The sequence below is a fragment of the Sitophilus oryzae genome, unplaced genomic scaffold (assembly GCF_002938485.1).
Source record: "Sitophilus oryzae breed Bouriz unplaced genomic scaffold, Soryzae_2.0 scaffold_971_pilon_pilon, whole genome shotgun sequence".
In the NCBI taxonomy this organism is placed as follows: Eukaryota; Metazoa; Arthropoda; class Insecta; order Coleoptera; family Curculionidae; genus Sitophilus; species Sitophilus oryzae.
In genome coordinates, this window is record NW_022147607.1 from 114,737 (window position 1) to 142,206 (window position 27,470).

At 31.3% G+C, this 27,470-nt stretch overlaps 1 protein-coding gene across 1 annotated transcript in view; it reads left to right on the plus strand.

Annotated features, from left to right (window-relative positions):
- LOC115891169 (disintegrin and metalloproteinase domain-containing protein 11) overlaps nt 1-27,470 on the plus strand; it is a 325,656-nt gene that overhangs the window by 67,502 nt on the left and 230,684 nt on the right. The window lies entirely within an intron of this gene.

Consider the following 27,470-nt stretch of genomic DNA (forward strand, 5'->3'; position numbering starts at 1 on the left):
GCAGCAATTTTCAATTTATTTAAAGTAAGGGGGAAGGTCATTCCTTTTGGCAATATGGCGCTTTAGCATGTCCCAAGCATGCTCGATCACATTCATATCTGGAGACATCGGTTTCACCACAGTTTTCTTATACCCCCTTCCTCACAAAATTGGCGAACCGCTAAAGTACGATGCGGAGGAGCATTAACGTCCATGTAAACAAATTCATCCCCCACTGCCCCTCCAAAATGGACGCACAATAGGCTCTAAAACGTCTCTAAGATATGAGACACCTGTCTTTGTGCCATCAATAAAAACAAGAGGAGTTCAAGCTCCGTGCATTATACCTGCCCATATATACCATAATGCTTCCCCCTTGAAACGAGACACGGGGTTGAGCTGCATTTAAGCGTGCTCGTCTTCCAGATACTCTCCAGATCAAAGTTCGTCGCGAATGACATTAGGCCTATTCTTGTTTCATCACTAAACATGACGAAATTCCAATTAGGTCCATTTACTCTCATCTCCTAGCCCATTGTAGTCGCGTAATTGTGTGCTGTAAATTAAGCTTAGGAACACATAGAGGCCTCCTTGAATGTAATCCTCTGTCATGGAATCTTCTTGCTATGGTCTTTCTTGAAACATTTACTCCTTCAAGGCGAGCTAACTCATTTTAATAGCAGTACTAGAAAGCAGGGGATTGCGTCGTGCAATTAGGGATATTTGACGGTCTTGCACAGCAGTAGTTACTCTCTTTCTACCTCTTCCAGGCCGGTTTGTAACCTCGTTTGTCTCCCTGATTTTTTTTAATATTCGCGAAACATCGCACCTACCCCAATATCCTTCAGGCAGAAATCTCGCTATCAAAAGATGCGTACAATTATTTATCTTAGATATGAACTACCGAAAATAGGAAATAACCATCTTATTTATATTATATACCGATAGTCAAGCAGCACTAAACGCGAATTTAGTAACCATCAATTCAAGGTTGGGTAAAGAATGCCTAGAGAAGCTCAACAAATTAGGCAAAGAAAATAAAGTCCTCCTACTCTTAGTGCCTGCTCACTAAGGGAGAGAAAGCAATGAAAAAGCAAATGATCTAGTTAGAAAAGAAGCGACCACTCCACTAACTGGACCAGAACCGTTCTGTTTTCCAAGCGGGAACCAACTGAAAGCGGAACTGAAGAACCCGGAAAACTCCATCCGTAACCTGGAATGGGTGTCCTCCAACGGTCTAAGACACTCGAAAAAGTTCTTCAGAACTTACGACTGAAAAAGATCAAAGATTTTCCTTAATTTGTAAAAACAATCTTTTTTGGATTGTCACGGGGTTTCTAACAGGACACTGTCTCCTCAACGAACTATACAATAGGCTAACGTTGAGAGACAATGGCAAATGCAGATTCTGTGGGGAAAATGGGGAAATACCAGAACACCTTATCACTGAGTGCGCCAAGACAAAAACCATACTTGCCATAAACTTTGGTACGGCTGATGTCGAGGATGGAGAGCTGGCCTCTGTAGAGCCGTCTCAGATACTGGCTTTTGTTAAAGCCCTGACTAGAATGAATGAATTTAGAATGAGTGGGAGGGGGGTTAATCACTTCGACCTTACAGATCCATTGTGTCCCCCTTTCTTGAATCATAACTCATCATACAGTCCCAGGGCTTTGACAAAAGCCAGTATCTGGGACGGTTTTATAGAGGGTAGTTCTCCATGTCCAATATCAGTCGTACCAAAATTCATGGCACGAATGGTTGTCGTCTCGGCGCACCTCCAGTGATGAGGTGTACTGGTGTTTCACCATCTTCCCCACAGAATCTGCATTCGCCGTTTCTTCTTAGTTTCAATCTACTGAGGTGTTCATTGAGGAGACAGTGTCCTGTTAAAAACCCCGTGACAATCCGAAGATTGTTCTTACTCAGACCCAGGAAGATCTGTGATTTTTCTTGATCATAAGCCCTCAGAAACTTCTTCGAGTGTCTTAGACCATTGCAAGAATTCCATTCCAGGTTGCGGATGGAATCTTCCAAGTTCTTGAGTTCCGCCTTGAGTTGGTTACCACTTGGAAAGCAGAACGTAAAGCCCTGACACTGTGTGATGAGTTATAGCTCGTCATAACTCAAGAAAGGGGAACACAATATATGTAAGGTCGTAGTGATTTATTCCCTCCTAAACATTCTACATACGTGTTTCTTGGGTCGAAATATGTCATCCCTAAAAATATTTGTACTTATTTAAGACCCCCCCTGTATAAATCTGAGAGCATTGAATTATTTGGGTAGGTATATGCATTTTTGTATTTTTAACCAAGTAAAGTTTTAATTAAACTCACAGATATACTCTTTCAAATATATCAGTCGCTGCAAACACGACTCATAATGCGAGTTACAAACTTTTGGGTGAAATGACTTTTTAAATGCCTACATTAATTTTGCTGTTTCTAATTTATCACCATCCTCGACTGAACTTTGACTGAACCTCAACCTACGAGTTTATAAATTTAGATTAATTTTATTCAGAGAAATTAAATTAATCCTAATAATAAGAAAGAGATGATTCAGAGTATAGCGTTTGTGAAGGCACTCCCTCTTTACCATTTTACCCGAGGGACTCGAACTGTCACTGTTTTGCTTCAAATGCTGACTTGCCACAAATGCTGCCTAAAATAGAAAGTTTGATTTAGGCTTTGGAATCTTTCTGTAATTAATTCAAATATAATTAACTCTTAAAATCTTTATTCCTAATTTGTTATTCTCGAATAATAACTCAAAATTAAGTTTAAAGGTTCATTGGAACTAGAGTTATATAAATATAATTTAAATTATTCTATTTGATTTAGATTGTGTAGGTTTTTACTATACAAAACGGCTGTTTTGTGTCTGAGATTTTCACTCAATTCATAAAAATACAGAATGAACCTCAAAAGTGGCTCACCCATATAGCTTTTTTATTTCTTCAGATAAAAAACGAGATTTGGTATGTATATGAAATATACATATATATGAAATAAATTAGAATTGATTCACGTATTCAATAAGTGTGTTGGATCACTTACTACAACCAATCAAAACGTGTTTTTTTGACAAATCACCATGGCAACGGATAAATTTTAGTGAACATTCCTTGTGCCTACAAGGAAATGATGCCTATCACAACCCAACAGCGAATTAAGCTTGATTTTCATGCATCCGTTTTCCGACTATACGATGATACGATATTAATTTTATTGGTTGAATTTAAAGGCTTCAATTGGTTAACCGTTTCTAAGCAATCGAAGCCTTTAAATTCAACCAATAAAATTAATATCGTATCAACGTATTGTCGGACAACGGATGCATGAAAATCAAGCTTTATACTGGAAATTTTTTGACGTTCATAATGACAGAATATCTTTTTGAGAGTCTGGTTTTTATTTATTAACATGATAATTTTGATACATTTCAATTACAAAGCTGAGATATTTTCTATATTCTTTGTATACCTCCTTTCTTCTTAATGGCGAAAATGAATGGACTGAATTAAATGTCTATGTCTATGTCCAATGAAATATATTTAATATTTAGACACTATTTTATTCTCCTTTTTTCCATTTAGTACTTTGAATTTTGAATAGTTTAGACATTCAAGAGAACACAGACAGGCACATATTCGTGAACAATTCGAAACAAATTTTCGTTCATTAAGTAGGAGCCACAATCCTCTATTAATGCGGGTAAATAAGTCATCGCACGATGATTGATCATTACATCAGACAATTTCACGCATATTTTGCATGACAGCTTCAAAACTGAAATAGTTTTTAGGTTTGGGTGTCACTTAGTTACCATAGTAACTAAATAATCAAGTCGACCAAAAATCGAAAAATACATTTTAATTATTTGATTTTCAAACACAATTTGGTGTGGACTTTTCTTACCGAATACCGCACGAGGTCAAATTAAATCCGGAAATGTTTTTTCGCTCAAGAATATTTTTGTAAAATTATATTTTATATAATTTTCAAAATATTCATTAGCTCGAAAAAATTTCCGGAAATAATTTGACCTCTAGTGGTATCAAAAGTGAAAATTATATTCTGAATAGAATGGCATAGCAAATGTCAACTTTTGACATTTTCAGTTAAAAAAAATTGCATTTTAAAAAGTGTCATAAATGTAACGACAATTTGACTCGAAATGCCAAGTGTGTGGTACCAAATAATTATTCCTGTAAAAATGCTTTTTTCAAATATGCTAATGAGACACCCTCTTACGTTCCGAAAAAAATGAGATATGATTAAAAATACTATTATGGCATCTTTTAACCGGCCAGGACAAGAGACGAAAATCATTAGACGATCAAATTTATTTTTCCAAGGCTTTTGATTAAAAATTAGTGTTTTTAACACAGCCATGGCACTCTAGATTGAGATTTAAAATTCGCATTTTTTTAAAGCGAAAACGTCAAAAGTTGACATATTATATGTCATTCTATTTAGGGTGTCTTTCTCTTCTTTTCTAATTTTCTATCGAATAAAGTAAAATAAATACCAATACAAATAAATATAAATAGGGTGTAATATAAAAAAAAAGTTGTACTCATTTCCGGTGAAACAGGAAGTGACCAAAAACAACTTAATAAAAATACGTCAATCAAAACATATAAACAAAATCTAAATACTGATACTAAATCTGAATACGTCAAACTAACATACAAAATATTGTTTTTTTATCTAAAAAAATAAAAAAGTTATAGAGGGGAGCCACTTTTGAGACGCACCCCGTATAAATTTAATTAGGTGTTAGCGAGAAATTTACCAAGATGGCAAAATTGACATTCCAAGAGACTGTAAACGAAGCCAAAGTAAACAAGAAAACAACGGGAAAATTATAATCAGGGAGGATCCACTATCTCCAGTACTGTTTAGTGTAGTATTAGAAAATGTTATAAAATATACGGGAATTAACAGAGAAGGCTCTTCTGTATACAAAAAGATACCAATGCTTAGCCTTAACAGATGATTTAGTTCTCTTAGTAAGCGATAGAATAGAATAAGAATAGAGCTGATATCGGTGATCTATCGAAGGATACAGCTGATATCGGTGATCAAAAGACTACCTGATCAAGCGCAAAAAGTAGGTTTAATGTTTAATGAGAAGAAAACTAAGTTTATAGTGGTCAGATAGAAATTGTGGGAAGGGAAGATGTCTACAAAATATAACTCTGAGAGAGGGATACCATACAAGTTTAGGAAAGTAGACACATTCACATTCTAGGTACCTTATTTGGTACGAAACCAAATGTAACCTAGGAAATTGTGTCAAGAATAATGGCAGGAAATAGATGTGTAAACGCACTACAGAGGATTATTAAGAGCAAAAACGTCTCTACAAATTTAAATGTCAAAATGTACCAAATACGACCGATATTACTATATGCATGTGAAACGTGGACGTGGTAAATGCAGCGGAAAATTCGAAGCTAGAGATTTGGAAAAGGAAAATACTGTATATGTAAAGAATATAGACAATATGGGGACCAGAAAAACGAACGAAGAATTATAGCAACTTTATCGTGCACCGAGTATAACGCGAGTAGCAAGAGTACAAAGACAGATGGCTGGGACATTTTGAAAGAAAGGCAAAACAAGAATTACTAGAATTATAATGAAACGTGAAATAGGTGGAAAAGAAGAGGGTAGGTACCAAGAACCCAGATGGAAAAGGGATGTTGAAGATGACCTAAGAAGGATAAGAATAAATCTGGAGAGTAAAGGCGATAGAAATAAGTGAAGAAATATAACCAAATCAAGCCATGAGCCTCTTAGGCTTTTATAAATACCTTTAATGAAATAATGACAAAATTTAACTTAAGCCACTGTGTTCTAATTAGTGTACAGCCTCGAAACATAGCAGTCACCTCGTAAATTGTAAATCGGAACGAAACAATCCGAAAAATGAATTCGGTGAATAAGTCGCCGGTCGGGCCGCCGACTCGGAGCCAACTTTCGAAATTAGATAAGACTTACTGACGATAAATTTTACTTGTGCGAGCAAGACCGTCCGGAAAACGGAAGTCGGGGGTAGTGACGACATAACTTTGAATAACAACTTGGAATCGCGCACAAAATCGAGGCTTTAGACCTGAGCGAGCTGATATGACGAATGGTAACGCTCGTTACGACGCTCTTTTCTTGTGGAAAAATTTCCAAATTCGAATCGATTGAGTTATTGGATGTTTCACTATTATTTACTCTACGTCAAAAGATTTATCTAGGCAACTAAATATGAAGTATAATTTAGTTTATTGTTTGATATAAGCATCAGTATAGGGGTTTGTAAAGCAGTTGGTTAATTAAAGATTTGAGGAATTTGAATGTTTTAAGTTAAGGTCCTATGCCGAAAATAGAGCGTCGTGTAAAGTTTATTGTGTTTGATCTTTCTGTGTCTGCATCCAATCTCATATTCTTAAGCCTTGCACAAGTTTATGCAAGTCTTTGATATGATGGGAGCATAGTTCCTCTGGTTCTCGCCTTGCGCTTCCAAATATAATGTGTATCCCTATCCATTTGTAGTTGTAGAATTAGGTCCTTGGATAATGGCATTGATATGAGTCCCGGCTGTTTTTCCTTGATCTACAGTGTTACTGTACTACAGGTTATACATTTGAATATTTTCATTACTGGCTCTGGACCAAAATAGATTCCTAAAATAAGGCTAATTTCAGGTGTCCTTTCTTTTTAAATTATTGTTCACTATTGGACCACGTAATCGTTTGAAGATCTAAAAAATGTCAGACTCACAAAAGCCAGAATAGATGCCGAATGGCAATACTTGCACTTATTTCTGGGACACCCTGTATACATATTTTTCAACCTTCATTAAAAAAAATATTACAAATACAAGAACTGGCCTGAAATCAAAGCTATATTAGTTATTTACTTTAGATGGTCTGCACTTACTTTGCTACAAATATCGTAATCTTAAATCATACAGGATGTTCAAAATTCTACGCCAAACTTTCTAAAATATAAAATAATTTTTCCTTGTTTTTTTTTAAAAGGAACAATCTGTATATTATTTTTTATAAGATGGATAATTAAAAAATGAAATTTTTTTTTGCATTTAAAGTATTTCAAAATGTTTAATGGTCTCGCAGATACACGTAGTATTATTTCATAGGTCGCTGCTTTGGGAAAACAAATTCTCCAAAAATATGTTTCTCAAAAACTATGCGATGTGGCGATGTTTTTACAAGAGACTAGAGAGACCATTTTACGAAAAGAAAATCTGTCATCGATGGAGTTGAAAAATATTTACACTAAAATTTATGTAGGTGTGTGGGTGATTTTCGTACTTTTTCTTGATTTTTGTGAAAGTAAAATGTTAAAACACTTTGCAAATCATGTCACCTAAAAATCTCATTCAAATCTGAATAATAGTTCTTAAAATATCTAAAAAAATGTGTTTTTTTTTTAATTTGATGCCCTCTAGCGGACAAACGAAGCACTGTTGTATAGAGGTAAATTGAGTCCAATTATATATATATATATATACAGGGTGGCGCACCTCATTCGCCTCGGTTGATTACACGGAAACGGAAAGATGTAGAAACAAAATATTTTATGGGTATATGTGGGGAGACAATGTGCACAATTTAAAATTATTGTGAAATATACAGGATGTTTCAGAACTAAGATCCATACCAAAGTTATATTTTTTCTTATGGAACACCCGGTATTTTATTTCATTTTTGGATTCTTGGGCCCAAAAAAAGGCATTTATTATAAGGGTTAAATATGTTTAAAATCTTTAGTTTTTGAGATATTTAAAGATATTTAAATTTGCATGCTACAATAGAATAGACTATTAACACCCTGTACATTGCTTTTCAGAATGAATTCTTATGCTTAAAGGTAGTTATGCTTAACTTTAGTTTAAAGGTAGAAAAATAAACTTTACTGAAAAATGGTATTGGTTCCTTAAATTTTTACAGGGCTATCAAAAGTTGCTGATCTATTTTAAGGATATATTTTATATAAAAAGTTCGTTATTTCAAATACAACACTCTGTATTTTTTAAAGTACTCTTTAAAACTATATTAGGGTTTCCTATACCTATCTAGCTCAGATTTTGAATAAAAAGTGATTTTTAAATAAAATTGCAATCAAGATGGCTGTTGTCGCCATGGTAATTTTCTAGTGACAGTTAGTAACTATTTTCAAAGTCGGCATTAGTTTATGGACATTATTATTTATAATTTATAACAGTTTACTTAAATTTACTAAAATTTTATTAATAAGTAAGTATTCATTATTTTATCAAGAAAAATAAAGCAGTATCTGCTGGGGCGGCACAAATAGATATGTTACTAGTGATATTATTTTGTGAGGAAAATTGCTTCTTGGCTTCAAGGGCTTATGCTCAAAGATATCCAAATACGAATCTTCCTGATAAGCGTTTCTTTGAAAAACTTGGCCTATTTCGCAGAGCTGGTAGTGTGGTTTATAAAAAAAACTATTAGGCAGAAACCTGTCATTGGAAGTGAATAAAGTGAATTTGCCGTAATTGGCTATTTTATAGAAAATCCATATATCTACAAGTCATCGTAAAATAATTCAAAGAACTACTTCTCCGTTTTTCTTGATAGAATAATATACACACATTTAATAAATATTATTTATTATACTATTGTAGGTAAATTAAATAAAAGTAAACCGCTATAAATTTAAATAAGTCCATAAACTAATTTCGATTTTGAAAATACAACTGTCACTAGAAACTTGCCATGACAACACTAGCCATCTTGATTACAATTTTATTGAAAAATCGCTTTTTATTCAAAATCTGAGCCATATAGGTATAGGAAACCCTAATATAGTTTGAAAGACCATTTAAATTTGCTTCGACTTTTAAGAAAAAATACATATTGTTGCATTTGAAATAACGAAGTTATTTTGTAAAATAAATATTTAAAATAGATCAGCAATTTTTGATACCCCTGTATACATTTAAGGAAGGAATAACATTTTTCTGTAAAGTCTATTTCTCTACCTTTAAACTCAGCACAAGAACTAATTCTGAAAATTAATGTACAGGGTGTTAATAATCTATTCTATTTAGCATGCAAATTTAAATATCTTTAAATATCTCAACAACCAAAGATTTTAAACATATTTAACCCTTATAATAAATATCTTTTTTTGGGCCCAAGAATCTAAAAGTGAAATAAAATACCGGGTGTTCCATAAGAAAAAGTATTACTTTGGTATGGATCTTAGTTCTGAAACTCCCTGTACATTTCACAATAATTTTAAATTGTGCACATTACCTCCCCACATATACCCATAAAATATTTTGTTTCTACATCTTTCCGTTTTCGTATAATCAACCGAGGCGAATGAGGTGCGTCACCCTGTATATATATATATATATATATATATATATATATATATATATATATATATATATATATATATATATATATATATATATATATATATATATATATATATATATATATATATATTTTTTGGTTTCAAAAATACGTAGTAGGTCTATGTCTACGAAATATTTGGACACCCTGTATTCAAGATCTATAACAATTTTCAATTTTTCATTTAAACAGCATGTTATTAAAATACAAAAAGCACTCTAAATGTAATGATGTTTTCCAATTTACGCTAGAGGGGCTTGTGAATGACATTTTATAAACCAAAAATGTTATTTTTGAAGTAGTTACCTAACGTTCCACAATAAGCCGAAAATATGTAAAACAGTCAACGTTATGAACAGCATTTTAACGATCAATGTCAAACAATTTCATAACTTTATGTAGTGTGCAATTTTTCCTAATTGAAAAATATTGCGATTGTGTTTTAAAATTCACCCAAGAATAATAGGGAAAATATACCAGTGCAGTAGAGCGATACATAAAAATATGCAATAATTCGATATTTTTAAAACAATGTTGTTTTATATTTCAAATCATCGATACGATAAATGTCAGTATTGGAGACGGTTTTACGGTTATTTCTCTATCTCTCAAATCAGTCGTACCTCTTTAGTTAAAAACATAATTTCTCGATAATATGGCAACATAGGTATTAAATTAAATTTACAAGAAAGAAAATCCAGAAAAGATCCAAGGATTCTCAAAATTTTAGCGAAAAATCATTTTTTCTGAAAATTTTCAAAGTAAAATAACTTCGTTATTTTGGACTTATTTGAAAAACGATAAAGAGAAAATATTAGCGATGGGAACTATCGAATGAATTAGACTATCGAATGGTTACTGAATGAATGATTTCAACTATCGAATGGTTTCATTCGAATAAAATCATTCATTCATTTGTATACTAAAGCATATGTGACAACCTCGCCGTGCGACTAAATGGTTATCGTTAAGCCACGACTATCGAATGCTTTTGATAAACGAAATTTAGTATTGGTTTGATTTTTGTCTGCGTCAGTGCATTATTAGTTCTTGCAAATTTTTATAACTTGCCTTCTAAATACTGTGCTATTTTTGCGTTTATTAAAATATTTAAAATACTAAAGTAGTAGTGTTTTTTTTAAATTGACGATTGTGTACGTGTGCAGGTGATCAAAATTTTTCCGAAAATTTGTGTGCTTTTCGGATCTTTCAATTATTTAATTTTATACGGTATATGGTCTATTTTTTTAATGGGAAATTTTGAGAAGTAACAATTTTTAAGAGTGATGAGGTGAACTTACAATTAATTTTAAAAATACATATGTATTTGTATTTTAGATGTTTTAGTAATATGAATTAGTTGAACTTAATAATCATATTTAAGTAATGTGGTAATGTGGGTTAAGTAAATGGTTATCGAACTCAAATTTTGGGATGAGAAAATGAAATTGATTGATTAAAGTTTTACACGTGCCAATTTAAAAAAAAAGTTAACGATATTTGTATTTTGTTTATGCTAATTCTCTTACATGTAGATTTTTGCGAAGAAATATTTCATTTATTTTTTAAAGTAAATGCCAGTAAAAGCAAATATTATTTTTAAATACTAATACAAAGTAATAAACATATATAATTTTGATTTCTAATTATTTATTTATATTTTTCTTCTATTACACTGCATGCTTAGAAAATTAATAAATGTTTATATTTCATGATTTTAAAATTTGTTATTAATATAACAAATTAGTTCTGTAATTATTATTATTTAATAAACCAACGTTGCCAAAAAATTTAGGGACTATATTATTTTTAAATAGGATCTAATACAACTACAGATGCCCGATGCACTATTGCCGGACCCTGTATACTGAATGAACAAAATATCTTATTTAAATAAAAATACCACCATTAATTAATTATTAATTACTCCATAAACGTGCAGACTATTATTAGTTTCAATATAGTTTTAGAAAATTCCGATTTATCTTTTGCAGTACGCCAAGGTCACACATAAATATGAAATATTCCTAAAGACACCCCTGCCAGCTCTTTAATATATCTGTAGCTAAAAACAAGAGAGAGTATCTGGGAGAATAATGGATGGAGGTGGCGCGGTCTTTTGTTTGAGCTTGGCAAAGCAGCCTACTTAGATGCTCCGCTTTTTCTGGCGTTAACTCGCTCTCACACACACACACATAAACACGGAGACAGAAGCGTCTACACAGGCGAGAAGCGCGTTTTTGTGACGGGTCCATTGTGTTCAGGTCCTTTATTTATATAGCTCTCAGTATTGCCTCCAATGGGTTTTTAGATTCGTTGATAAATCTTATCAGATTAGTCAGCGTTTTCGCTCCCAGAACGAGTTCCATACAAAATGTTCTTAGAATATCTGAAAAAAATGTTTTTATTAAGTTTGATGCACCCAAGTTTTTTATTTTAAATTATTACTTACTTACTCACTTTTGCCAGACCCTGTATAAAATGACGTAGCATATTTTTCACAATATTTGAAGTTTACTAACGCGTAGAGTTTCTAAAATATTCTTCTATACCGGGTGTTAGTACCGGGGGCCCTGTATTTACTTATGAGCACCAGTCAAGGTAAAAGATATCTGTCAAATGAAGTTGTCATTTCAGAAATTTACCTATTTAGTGCTTTATTATTATTATTAAAAACTCATACCTACATCGAAAATATTAGTCATGAATTACACTACCGAAGAAAAAGTATTGATAATCATCTAACTATTTTATAATCATAACTATTTCCTTGATAATACCATTTAATCAAATGGTATTATCAAGGAAATAGTTATCAAAAGGTGTCGGACATGTTTGCTGCTCTGTATCCGAATAGACCGATACCTGGAAAATCTACAATCGCAAGGAATATTCAGAGATTGAGACCAAAGGTACCCTAACAAATAACTGCAGATGTGAAGCAAGGCAGGAACAAAGAGAAGATGCAAGAAATGATACCGACTTGAAAGTTTTATTGTGCGTGGAAGAGAAAGATGGAAAGATCAGCACAAGGAAACTTGAGGATGAAATAGGAATAGATCACACTACAGCGTTTCGAATTTTGAAACGACATAAATACTATTCCTTCAAATATGAAAAGCACCAAGAGCTACGAGATGGGGACGAAATACGGCGACAGGCGTTTTGTTTTGATATGATGGAAAGAGCAAACACGGATAGGGAATTTTTATAAAACATATGTTTCACTGACGAATGCACGTTTACCTTAAATAATGAACCCAATGTTCAAAATTATCGATATTGGAACAAAGAAAACCAACACAGCTTTGTCGAAACAAGGACGCAATATCCACAGAAAATAAATGTTTGGGCAGGGATATTCGGACACAATATTATCGGGCCATTATTTCTTATGCGAAATTTAAATGCAGAATATTATTTGGAACTACTCGAAAATCATATTTTACCTGCTTTACATGATGCCCCTAGGGAAAATCAGGAAGTTTGGTACCAAATGGATGGCTGCCCGGCACATAGTACCCTGGCTGTTCGGGAATATTGAGACAATAGTTTTAACGGAAAGGTTATTGGCCTAAATCATACAGTAAATTGGCCAGCAAGGTCTTCTGATATTTCGCCAAAATTCTGATTTCTTTCTCTGGGCCCATTTAAAAAACAGGATATACAAGGATAAAAAATACCCAAATCTAGAAGAAGTTAAAAAATGTTATTTCTACCGAATGCAATAGAATTTCAGTTTACCAACTAGCGAATGTAAGAAGAGAATTTTATGATCGCCTGGGTTATTGCCTAGCAGTCGATGGAGGAATATTTAAACATCTTAAATCCTAAAGTTCTAACAATTAATAGTACCTAAATTAATAAGTTATTGAATATTGTAATAATACTATAATTAACCTTGTAAATTATTACTTTATTTTACTTTAATTCATATTGATTTGTATTTATAAATACATCTTTAAGATTTACGATGTAGGAATTAGTTTTCAATAATAATAAAGAACTAGAGAGGTAAATTTCTGGAATTACAACTTCATTTGACAGTTATCTTTTACCTTGACTGGTGCTCATAAGTAAATACAGGGCCATAAGAAAGGAGAGATATTTAAAAAGAAATCGGCGATAACTCGTAAACGAGCTAATCAAAATATCTAAAGTTATTCTTTTGAATGTGGGTTTTAGTGCTCTTCAATAAACCTAAATAGAATTATTCTCTAAAATAATTAGGGCAGCCAATAATTGACGCCATTAAAATTTACATTGGATTTCCTATGTCCCGTCCGACGATGCAACACTCGGTATGTACTTAATCGTTCTTAATAATTCGTAAAAAAAAACAAAAAAATGTTCCATATAAAAACCGAATCTCCAAAAAAATATGCTCGTGCAACATAATTTCAAATTTCCTACATTAATAAGGCTCTTTCATCATTTTACTAATCTTCTTCGTCCCTTTTTTTTGTTAAACATTCGTTAAAACAATTCAACGTGTAATGTAGAAAGCAGGTCGTATATAGCCAGTCGCGACTTCGTCAAGTGAAAAATTGCCTTGTAACTCTCGCGACTCTTCAAAGAAACAAAAGACGTTTTCTTCCTTTACGATTAAATTTTTGATTAAAATTTTAAAATTCTTCAAACGGCTTATGGCGAAAAGGCACAAAGGATACTTTGCGATATTAAAAACAGATTATTTAAATTTATTCCAATTAAGAGTTGAACAATTATAATTTTTAATTGGGGTGGCTAATTTCGATTAAAATATTAACTTTAATGTTTTCTCAACTGGCGAGTTTATCCGTTAATTTAATAACGTTTTAACGAAAAGGGCCCAACAAATATTGAGCAGACTTGGTTTTTATTAAATTTTTATTTTAATTAAAATTCTCGATTTTTAATTACGAGTCTGCATTTGTAGTAGCTTTTCTAGTTTTGCATATTCTTTATATACACACAGATGCAAAAAACACAACGGAGAAATTTTTTCGTCAAGTTTAAAATGTTCCAAACCAAACCCCTATATTCATGTTTTTTTGCTAACTGTATATAAATATAATAATAATATAATAATCTACTTTAATTCAAAAGTCAGTTTTTATGGCTATACAGGGATAATTGAAGGGTTGTTTTTTACCTTAAGTTTGAAACACCCTGTGCAATAATTTCGTGAGTAACTTTTCCTAAAACATTATTTTTCGATCAGAACCATATCTCTTAAGTATTTTCTTATTTGGCCATGTTAACACATGCCTTGGTTAATTTTTAAGAGCGAAATGAACTTAAGGCGGGTTCTCATTAGTCGATTTTATTGATCAATATCATTGAATCTATACCACTGAACATAGAAATAAATGGAAAATTCGTTCAAATGATTCAAGAATATTGAACATTAAATCTAGTTTTAAAAATGGTTGCCAAGAAGAAAATTGTGCATGCTGGCGTTCGTATGATGTGTGGACATTTAATAAACCCAACCAAACAGGAAATAAAGAAAACCTCGTCGTTGGTGGGCCAAGCCATGGATTTTAAAATGGAAACATGAAGGCGCTTCAGTAAAACTGTTGATGAAGTTGGCAACAGGTGACTCAGATGCCTATAAGAACCATTTTAGATTGAGTGAAGAGCATTTTGACTCCAGAAATTTTGCAACATGGAAATCCTTCCATTTAAACGACATTTTGATTTACTTATTTCAACTATTTCAACAGAAACACACACCGAAAAACACTTCGATGCGACTGAACGCTTGTTCCAGCTTGTTCTCACGGGGAAGCACTATTCAATTTCATTGAATCAATACGATTGGTCCACCAAAAGTAGAAACTGGAATGGCTTCCAGTTTTCTAGAAATTGCGAAAACATTGAACAATATGGTTGAAATAATGTTCACATTAATCTGTTTTATTTCAATGACATAGATTCAATGATATTGATCAATTAAATCGACTAATGAGAACCCGCCTTTACCAACAACAATTTGTTCAACCATCAGTTTTTGGCAAGTTCATCTTGCTCTTAAAAATTAACCAAGGCATCTGTTGAGGATACATGGTTCTGACCAAAAAATAATGTTTTAGGAAAATCTACTAACGAAATTATTGCACAGGGTGTTTTATAGATAGGGTAAAAAACAAATCTTCGATTAACCCTGTATAATACGTCAAATACAGAAGTTTATAATAAACTGCGTTTACGAATTGAAATTGATATATTTATATACCGTTTGCTAAAAAAATTAAGAAAATAGGAGTAAAAATAAAAAAATATATAACATTTAAATAAACCAAATAATTTTCCGTTGCGTTTTGTTTGCATCTGAGTGTATTATAATTTTACATTTTTACAAATTTCTCTGTTTTTATTAATTAAAAATATATCTTTAAATACACTAATCAGCAGTTAATAGTCAAGGAAACGTTCAGCAATACAGGGTGGTCCGAACTGTATTCCGGAAACTTCGGCAGCTTATTCTGCAGATACAAACAAGTAAAAAAGTTCGTATAAATGTATGTCCTAAAATTCTTAGTTTCGGAGATACAGGGTGTAAAAGTTTCATTTTTATTTCGATTTTTTCCAAATAATTTCTGAAGTAGCCTGAACATTTGGATGAAAATTGGTGTCTGGGAGTTTTTTGACATGAGAAATTTGATTTTGATGTCAATATGACTCCTATTTGTACAGGGCGCCATCTAATAACTTTTCGTCCGTACCTGTATAAAACTACTGAGTGAAAAAATATACATTTCTGTGATTTTTTACGTAAAAAATGTCACTTGGTAAAAGTCGCTACGAACAACCGTTCCCAAGATATTTAGAATGGAAATAATCAATACATGTCATTATTGACAAAAAATAGGCATGTTGAGTAGACAGATATTTGACAGAAATGATAAATTTGGGAACTTCTTATTTTTTTTTAATTAATCTTAAATTTTTCTGAGAAAAAATGATGATAAAGAACTTTTAGCACAAAAACATTTCAAATTTATGATTTCAGCCTAATAACTAGTTAGTCAACATACTTAATTTATGACAAAGATGACAGGTTTTAATAATTTCGATTTCAAATATCTTGAGAACCATTACTCGTAGCGATTTTTATTAAGAGACATTTTTTATGTAAAAAACGCTGTAAATGCATATTTTTTTACTCAGTGGTTTTATACAGGTACGGACGAAAAGTTATTACTCTTCAAAACAGTTAAAAATATGTAGGTGGCGCCCTCCACAAGTAGGAGTCATATTGACATGAAAATCAAATTTGTCGTGTCAAAAAACTCCCAGAAACCAATTTTCATCCAAATATTTACGTTACTTCAGAAATTATTTGGAAAAAATCGAAATAAAATTGTAACTTCTACACCCTGTATCTCCAAAACTAAGCATTTTAGGACATACATTTATACCAACTTTTTTACTTATTTCTATCTGCAGAATATGCTGTCGAAGTTTCCGGAATACAGTTCGGACCATCCTGTATATTTCAGTGTAAATTAATATATATGTTCCAGTAAAAGTTGGAAATCAGTGATTGTTAGGAATTACTAGTAAAAGCTCACATTCACTGATTTGCTAAGACTACGCCAGAAAAAAGTTCAACAGCTATTTTTGAAATCAACTTTTACTAGTGAATGCTAGCCTATGATGCTAGCATTCCCTGGACGATGGCAGTGAGTTTGAAAGATTCAGTTAGCGCGGTTGCCACATGTTGTAAAATACTTGAAAAGTTCAATAATAGGCAATATAAGGATAACATTAAATTGGGCTAAACGTTGGCAACGTTGACAGAGATCTGGCGTAAATTTGCTTTGTTTTTTGTGGTTATGTATAATTGTTTTGTTATCGTTGTAAAAAGTGCTGTACGGTAGAAATTTTCTGTAAAAAATTAATGCAAACTAGGCACTCGCAAGAATGTAACAGTGCTTGTTTTTCATTTTTGCAATATAATGAAGTCATAGCAAAAGTTAAGCATGCGAGAGAAAAAGATATTAAGGAACCTAGTGATATGAACTATATGAACTTATTAAACGTTTTGATATGCTTGAAGTAACGGGTTTGAAAAAACGTATGACTCGTTGAAGAAAATTCGGGCATACCTTTATTTTGTTCACGATGAAGAACTTTATTAAAAACAAACCTTGTATCAATAAGTAACCTTATATTTATGAATGTTTTTTTTTTAATTCTGTTGTACGCGTTAAAACGTTTACTATCGCTTTTAATATTTAGAAGGTTATGTCGTTATTTCTATAATTTTTAATAAATATACTAAAGAAGTAAATTGTAATTTTAAGATATGTGGATCAGCTTGAATATTGAGGTGATCCAATATTCTTAAAAGTTTTATTTGTTCTAACTTCCACCAACATTCTTCCTCTCGACACTCGTCCTGTACAATACAATAACTTTTACTGGCGACATTTAGTAAATGTTACTTTCACTAGTGAATGTTAGAAATTACTAGGAAAAGTCGACAAATCTCTTTAAAATACTACATTCACTGGTCCAGTGCGTAATTGTTAGCATTTCCTAGTGAATGTTAACAATCACTGAATTTCCGACTTTCACTGTAACATAACTGTAACTGTTTTTATTTTTAATTAAAAATATATGTTTTAACACACTAACATAGAGTTAATATTACAGTTGGGGGATGGATCCTTTGGTGTTCAACCAATGGTGAACAACAGCCAAATAAAACACTAATACACCAAAAAACACATTACTTTTGCACTGGAAACGCGTTTTGCTAACCATGTTCATGCATCATCAGCAGATGAATAAAACCTATTAAGCTACCTTTATTCATAATTTTTCAGTACATGTAGGTACTAAAATAGATTTTTTTATTCATTTTAAAAATTATTCAAGACCAGGACTGTACAAGACAGATTTCCTATTAATTTTACCGGTCTAATCGATTAACTTATTAGGCAGAAACTATGCGAGTGGTGCTAGCGAGATTTGCATCTGATCGTTGCTTAATGCGGTATTGTGGAACGACCATTGTGTTGCAGTTAAACCTTGACCACTGGCGTCGAGGACTAAATCGCTCTTTAATTGTTCGAATATCTGTTCCGACAGCTAGACACCAATTAATTCCCGTTCTTCTAAAAACACTCAATCTTACTTATACAACTGCTATAAAATATGGATTTGTTCCTTTATTATACTAAGTGTCTGACATTTTCTAGTATCATATTAAAACTTCATTTAGAACCTCGCAATTAGTGGAATAAATTAGTGGTTTCAATTATAATTTATATTTTTTTTTGTTTGCGATCATTCACATTGTTTAAAAAACACAATTAAAATTAATAGAACATCCTAGCAACAGCTTGCGTTAATCAGTTGTATAAATAGAGAAAGCCTAATATTTAGCTTATAAAACAACAATCAATTTTTCATTTCTAACCACAATTGGTCTTGCCGGAAGATAATCAAAGGCCAAAATGACATTTGTCTCAAATTTTGAAGTATTATTAGTCGAAAAGTCAAAAGTTTCATAACTTTTTTTACAAATTGAAAATGTCTACCACTAATTTTGACGTTCTGAATTCTTACATTGAAATTAAAGGAACAAACTTTGACGCTAATTGAAACCACTAATTTATTCCACTAATTGCGAGGTTCTGAATGAAGCTTAAGAGATGAAGGGGAAAGGGGGATCATTAAAGGATTAACGAGAACAATTAAAGATTTATAAGAAATGTCTATATCTATGTGGCGGATTCATCTATCCAAAACAACTTCTATGGGTATTTCGCCACTGTAGGAAAATCTACAAAATAAAATAGTTATTTTTTGTAAACACTGCTGGGTTAATCCAACGGAAACTAATTGTCAGTAGCGGCTTGCTAATAAACAAATTTATATCTAACGGACAAAAAAATTCTTAACGTTTCAGGAAGTACCTATATCTCTTTCCGTCGTCCGAACCAAAAAAAATACAAAAAACAAAGAAAAAACTATTTAAAATATCTAAATGCAACTATTCGAGAACACTTTAGTTCTTTTTAAACAGATACGTCTAAAAAAACTGTTGAAGTTCTGTTAAAATGACATTATATCAAGTGAAACAAAATTAACAATTACTACCTGTTAACAATTAGTTAATAAGGTAAAACCAAAAAGCTTCAAACTTTCTGTATAATTATTTTTAATTTTTACGTATGTTATGTTCTTTAAAATCAAAGAAGCGATTGCCATACATTACTAACATTTACAGATGCATGAGCAATACATTTATTTTTATTAGATTGTATTAAAAAGCGTCTTTATTTTTCTTAGAGGCTATCGCTTCTTTCATTATAATTTTTGCGTTGTTAAAATTGACCTGTGTTCCATGAATGCTGACAAATCTAAAAAAAAATAAAAAATAAATAAATAAAGATTTATCTGATCACAGTCCTTACATGGTGTTTTATGAACATTCAGTCACCTTACAAAATTAAACACTAATTCACTATAATACACCAAAACACTTTACTTTTGCTCTGAACGCGTGTTTTGCTAACCATGTTAGCATCATCAACAAATCATTAAAACTGTGTTATACTCTGAGTTTTAATAGTCTCTTGATTTAAAAATTTGGAATTTTTTGAAAAAAAAATTTGACATTTTTTAAATTTTTAGTTAAAAATATAATATCTTCATAATATGGCATCATTGGTAGTAGATTAGATTTGCAAGAAAGAAAACCCAGAAAAGATTCAGTGGCTCTCAAAATTTAAGCGAAAAGGCATTTTTTTTAATTTTCAAAATAAAATATCTCGATTATTTCAAAAATGGTAAAGGGAAAATATGTTTCTTTCATCGAGATCTACCTGTCCTGAAAATATTTACACTTATTAAAGACTTACCCTGTATCGTTACAATGTAGTTAGACGTAAGTTTTGTAAAGATAAAGCTACTCTCATTAAATCTGATACATGTAAAAGCGTGTTTTATTAAAATACTAATAATAATAAGCTTAAGATTGGTTAGGTATTCTTAAATACTTTTTTAGACTTAAAGTTCTCTATTGGTCCGGAGATTGTCGGTATATCTCTATATTTATCTTTTCTTGTCCTCCCACTTGAATGTGTGTTTCTGTCTCACAACTTTGGAAGACGAATTATGTTATTTGTTAATATTATACTAGATTTGCAGGAGTACTGTATCAGGCCCAGCAACATTATTAGGGGTAGGTACCAGAATATAACAAAACATTATTGATTTTGAAAGTAGTGGTAGTTTTTAAAATATATTACGATTTGTTTAGTTAATTTGCTACGAATTGTTGGTATCTTGTTGCAACAGAATAGAATTCAAGTAATTGCGTATCAGATACATATATATTATGAATCATTTTATCTTAAAGAGATTCTTAATGGATTTTTCTCTTAAGAATACTTATAAATCATATAATCTCTTATGTTTCTATTCTACATGCTCCTGCAACAATAATATATTTGTAAAATAATTTTTGCTTGTGTATAATATAAGAAAAATATATTCTCCTAATTAATTTACTGTTTCAAATATTTTAAAATGTATCAAATAATTATAAAGAATTTTCATTTTGGAAATTATTAATAACTCACAATACAATATTATTTGCCAATATTATTGAATAAAATATTTTACTTGGTATAATGATTGTATGAAATCTTTCGTAAAAATTAATTTGACTTTATAATGGCAAAATTTCATCGCAAATACGATTTAAATAAAAGCAAAATCAAATTTTACAAATGTCCGTACGTTTCTGCCCGGATTAATAATAACGTGTCCTCTATGTGAGTGTGTCCAGTAATTAAATTTTTCCACCATACAGGAAAGAAAACTCAGAAAAGATTCAGTGGCTCTCAAAATTTACTTATTTTTTTTAAATTATTTTTAACAAGCCGAAACTTCTGTAGACATAAAGTTACTCTCATTAAATTTGATACATCTAAAACAGTGTTTTATTAAAATACTAATAATAATAAGTTTAAGATGAACATTCGTAAATAATTTTTTAGACTTAGAGTCAACTAATGATGAAACTGTATTTGGTTTGGTACATAATTTAAAGAATTTATTTCTCTATTGGTTCGGATATTGTCGATGTACCTCTATATTTATTTTTTCTTGTTTTTCCACTTGAATATGTTTTTCCATCTCACAGTCCTAGCAGATGAATTGTATTATCTATTAATATTATAATATATTTGTAGGAGTACTAATATAACACAGAAGTTTCAAGAATGTATCAGTCTCAGCAACATCACTAGGGGTAGCAAAATATAACAAAACGTTATTGATTTTGAAAGTAGTGGTAGTTTTAATATATATATTACGATTTATTTACTTAATTTACTACGAATTGTTGGTATCTTGTTGCGACAGAATATAATTCAAGTAATTGCGTATCAGATACATATATATTATGAATGATTTTAACATTTAATCAAGAACTTCTTAATGGATTTTTTCTAGTAAGAATACTTATTAATCTCTTATGTTTCTACTCTACATGCTCCTCCAACAATAATATATTTGTAAAATAATTTTTGCTAGTGTATAATATAAGAAAAATCTATTCCCCTAATTCATTTACTGTTTCAAGTTATTTTTAAATGTATCAGAATTTTCATTTTGGAAATTATTTATAACTCACAATACAATATTATTTGCCAATATTATTGAATAAAATATTTTGCTTGGTATAATAATTGTATGAAATGTTTCATAAAAATTAGTTCGACTTTATAATGGCAAAATTTCATCGCAAATACAATTTAAATAAAAGCAAAATCAAATTTTACAAATGTCCGTACGTATGTGCCCGGGTTAATAATAACGCGTCCTCTATGTGTGTGTCTAGTAATTAAATTTTTCCGCCATATTATTCCGGCTACGTATTCGTCGTTAATTTTAACTGCCGAAGACGTAAACTAAACGGCATCGCCATAAATAGCTTCATTTTCCACTGAAATTATACTTAGGATATAAATTAGCTCGTTTAATAAGCCCCATTTACGAGATTATAAACCGTAAAGTGCCATTTTATTTCCCCTCGGAAAGATAAGAAAATTAGGTCTCGGATTGAAATGTATGAGATCAAAATGAGTTTATATATGTCATTCTCTTACTTTGTTCGTATTTTCTTTTTTTGCAACAGTATATTGTTTCACAGTGAGTTGTTTTCTTTATATTTTTTATTGTTAACAATTGAAAAATATTAGTTATTTTTGTATCTAGTGCGCAAAGTGATCGATACTTGAATTTTTTAACGAGGCTTAGCCGAGTTGAAAAATTAGTCGAGATCACCAAAGTAGCTCGCGCACGAGTTGCAAACAACATTTTTTCTACAAACATTAAAATCGCGATATTCCTAAAAATTATTACTATTATATTATTGCTTCGAAAAAAAACACGTGTGCTCGGCTTAATTTCGAATTAACATGTCACTCTGTAACTATGGAAATAAATTGGAAACAATAATAATAATTACTCCTTTCAAAATTATACGTTTGTGCTCACGCTTTTAATAATTTTCTGATGATGGACATTTCAAGCGATGAAGAACTAAGCAATACCCCGCCTAATTTAATAGATACAAGAAATGCGGCAATTTCGAGCTTATTGCCAGAAAAGTCCAAACGTCAGTATGAGAAGACTTATGAACAATTCAAAGACTGGTGTACAGCGAATGGGGCTAATAATATATCTTAAAACGTGCTATTGGCATATTTTGCTGAGAAATCCAAAAAGGTGAAGTCTTCCACGTTGTGTGCCGTATATTCCATGCTGAAATTGACACTTAATGTCAAAGAAAACGAGGACTTCAAAAAATTTACGAAGTTAGTTACATTTTTGAAAAAACTGTCAGTTGACGCCGTCTTAAAAAATCCAAGGTCTTAACTCGTGAGGAAATCAATAAATTCATAAAAGAGGCAAATGATGAAACCTATTTGATGGCTAAGGTATATCTCAAGCAAAATCAGAACTATCTATTAATTAGGGATTAAATATTGGTTCGTGTTAGTTTGATATTTGTTATTTGTTTATTCTTGAATATTTCGAAATAAATAATTTTAGTTATCATTTAGTTCTTCATTTTCCAAAAATCAAAATTTCAAAATCCCATATAATTTACATGCAGTGTGCGAAATAGGCATTTCGCGCATTACTTCGCGCACCGTGTCATGGTAACGTAGAAAAATGAAAAAAAGTGTCACTTCGCACATTGCTATCCATTCGCGAACCTTGTCATTTTTTGACGTTTGTAGAAAACAGATATTAACTTTTATCATAAGTAGATTTTGATTATTCATAATTCAGCTACCTCGTCTGTTCTTGTACACAGGCAGTTAGAGTACCAGTCTCTATACCGGGTTCGTCTCAAAACCACTACAAATACGATTTGTTAGTTAGGTTCAAATTTTTTTCTTTTCTCAAATAAATTTAAGCGTTAACATTATTAGGCATTTGCATAAAATTGTGTATTTTGGGTGATATTCCACAAAATTTGCAGGCTATTGAGGCAACAGAAAATGTACAGATTACAGAAAAAAATTGAAAATAATATTTACACTTTTTTAAACATGTCCTTGAAATTCTCCAATTTAATAGTTGTTAGTAAGAAGTTTCACTTCAAAGATTTTCACTTCACACAATTTTTTGTAATAGTTGAAGTCTATAATGCAAATCTATGACATACTAGGCATTACTGAATGAAAATTCAAGGGAAACATAGTATTCAACAAACGCTATTTTTTTTTAAATGACTGTAATATTTGTATTTTTTCCGTAATAAATATTAATTTATTTTGACACATTTAAGAGACAAAAATTATAATCTCTCTTTTCAAAAGATTCTGTGACGCCGTCTTTTTCTGTTACACGTATATGCCCCTTAAGTAATAAAATTTTATCCTTTTTAATATTTCTTTGCATACAGCTATATCAATTATGTTTTTTTTTTCTAAAAAAATGTTTTAAATGAAAATCACTAATCTGGAGGTAATGGAACTCTACGTTTTATATTAATGTTAAAATATTCTCCTCTAATGGATACTGCTAGCATCTTATATTATAAAATTAGGAGGTTTAAAAAATAAAGAGCAATTTATATGCATTACGAAAAATAGCTTTTAGCTTTCAGATTACTTAGTTCAGCTAAAAAATAAAAATGGAAGAAAATTTAAAGCTCTGAAAGAAATATCGGTACAAGTGTTTTATAGTTAGAAGCTCAATTAAAACGTCTAATACAAATTATTCATATTTTCATTTTAGATCATTTTTGCTATATTCCTATATCTTGAACTTTTAAAGAAAGATTTTCATAAAGTATTTGATAATATCTGACTCCAACAATTTGAGAGGCTATGTTCATAGTGTAAACCATATAGGTGTCCGCTATTTTGGACACATGCCACTCTTTATTAGGTTAAAATATTTTAGAAAAAATTATCAGCAGTTCACTAGATCTTAGAAGTGATCCACACACATATTACATGTAGAAACAGTCAAGTGGTATATGTGACTATATCTTGAAATAAGGCCAAATCTAAGCACAACTTGGAGTGTAAAAGAATTTTTTGTAGAAGATATCTCCTGGCATAAAAGTTTTGACTTAATGTTGTGAAGACAGGTGACCATATTTCAAAAAATAGTGTTCTGGACTCTCGCTTTATTTCGTTTAATACCCTTCTTTTCACTTTCTTCTTCGTACAGCCCTGAAAAGGAAAAACCAAGTCCCTTTAACATCCATAATTAGATTTTAAAAAGCTGCCTTGAATTTTCCTCTTCTAGGACACTATTTGTTTTTGACTTAACTTGCTACGGTTAAAATACAAAACAATGATAGTAATTTTGGTTCTGTCAGTTCTGTTTAGCACTATGTTAGAATGCACTGGTGTGTAGTAACACTTTTCACTACGCTAGTTCAAGTGGTTTTGTTCTTTTCAGTCTTCTAACTAAGCCATCACTATCCAGGAGTTAGTAGGCCTCGATGTTGATGTGTTAATGGAGCCCGTTTTCATGTCTTAAGGCTTATCTCCTGATGACGTTGTCGACATCATCCACTTCCAAGTTCTTATGTAGATTGCCATTGCGAATGTACCCACTGTGCGTCAACAGTACCTTGTAGTACCTTGTTTTGGAATCTTTGGATAATATTTCGGTTGCTTTGTTTGGTACAACCCCAGTGTTTTTTTGAATACCATAAGTCCATACTGGCTTCAGGACTTGTTGATAAAGAAAAAACTTATTATACAGCGTGGTCCAAACTGTATTCCGGAAGTAATAAGTAATAAGTAAAAAAAGTAAATAAGTTCGTATAAATGTATGTTCTAAAATGCTTACTTTCAGAGATACAGGGTGTAGAATTTCATTTTTATTTCGATTTTTTCTAAATAATTTCTGAAGTAACGTCAATATTTGGATGCAAATTGGTGTCTCGGAGGTTTTTGACATGAGAAATTTGATATTGTTGTCAATGTGACTCCTACTAGTAGAGGGCGCCACCTACATGTGTTTTAACTGTTTTGAAGCGTAATAACTTTTTGTCCGTACCTGTATAAAACTAACGAGTAAAAAAATATACATCTCTGTGACTTTTTACGTAAAAAATATCTCTTTGTAAAAATCGCTACGAGCAACCGTTCTTAAGATATTTAGAATGGAAATAGACAATACATGTCATTATTGACGAAAAATAAACACGTTGAGTAGATAGTTATTTCACTGAAATAATAAATTTGGAAAATTTTTATTTATTTAATTCGTCATAAATTTTTCTGCAAAAAATGATGATAAAACAGTTTCTGTTGAACTTTTGGCACAAAAACATTTCAAATTTATGATTTCAGTCTAATAACTATTATTTTTATTTTATATTTTCCATTATATTAACTATTCCGTCGACATGTTTAATTTATGTCAATGATGACAGGTATTGATATTTTCGATTTTACCAAGAGACCCTTTTCACGTAAAAAACGTCGTGAATGTATATTTTTTTACTCAGTAGTTTTATACAGGTACGGACGAAAATTTATTACTCTTCAAACCAGTTAAAAATATGTAGGTGGCGCCCTCTATTAGTAGGAGTCATATTGACATCAAAATCAAAATTTGCATGTCAAAAATCTCCCAGGTAATTGACGTGACTTCAGAAATTATTTGAAAAAAGTCAAAATAAAAATTAAACTTCTACACCCTGTATCTCTGAAACTAGGCATTTTTGGACATACATTTGTATGAACTTTTTTACTTATTTTTTTGTGCAGAATATGCTGCCGAAGTTTCCGGAATACAGTTCGGACCACCCTGTATATTGGCAGGGTTAAATGTCGCCCTAATAACCAATACATTTTCCTGTACTTTAATTTGAGTTCTTCACATGCGATTTCCACCTGAGTTTAGCATCAAGTGTCATGCCAAGGTATATTTAGCTGTATTTTCGTAAGGAACTAGTGTTGTTGATTTATACAGGGTGAGTTTCCTACGATGTTCTCTATGGGCATCTTGGAAACTGCTGGAGATAGAGTGTCGGTTAAATTGGGAAAGAATTGCAGTTTTGTGAGGTCATACATATGCGCCTTTCAGATTTTTGAAAAAGTTCATGGCTTACTAAATATTTCGAAAAAAACAAATTTTGGCTATTTTAAAAATTATCCCTAATTCCATTATAATCTATTTTAGACAAAAAGTGTTCAGATAAAAGTTGTAGATAATCACATTCCTAATGAGATTGTGTTCTCCGATTTTTTCTAAAGCCTGTCATTTTTGACATATGACACAAACATATGTTTTTTTAAATGGAAACTATAGTTGGCCATGACTTCATAAAAAGCGCCATTTTTTAAGCTTTTCAGCGATATAAGCTATAATATGTTTCTTTTACAAAATTACTGAGTTATAGCCAATTCTTATCTTTCTTGACTAATTTCACTTAGTTAGCCATCGAAACAAGTTTAATCGTCGTTGCTCTCAGAAATGTGAAATTGTCACATCCAATCTTTGTAAATTAAATAAACAAAAATTTTAAATAGTTTTTTTTAAATGAAGAAAAGCGTGTAGGATTATTTGTTCAACT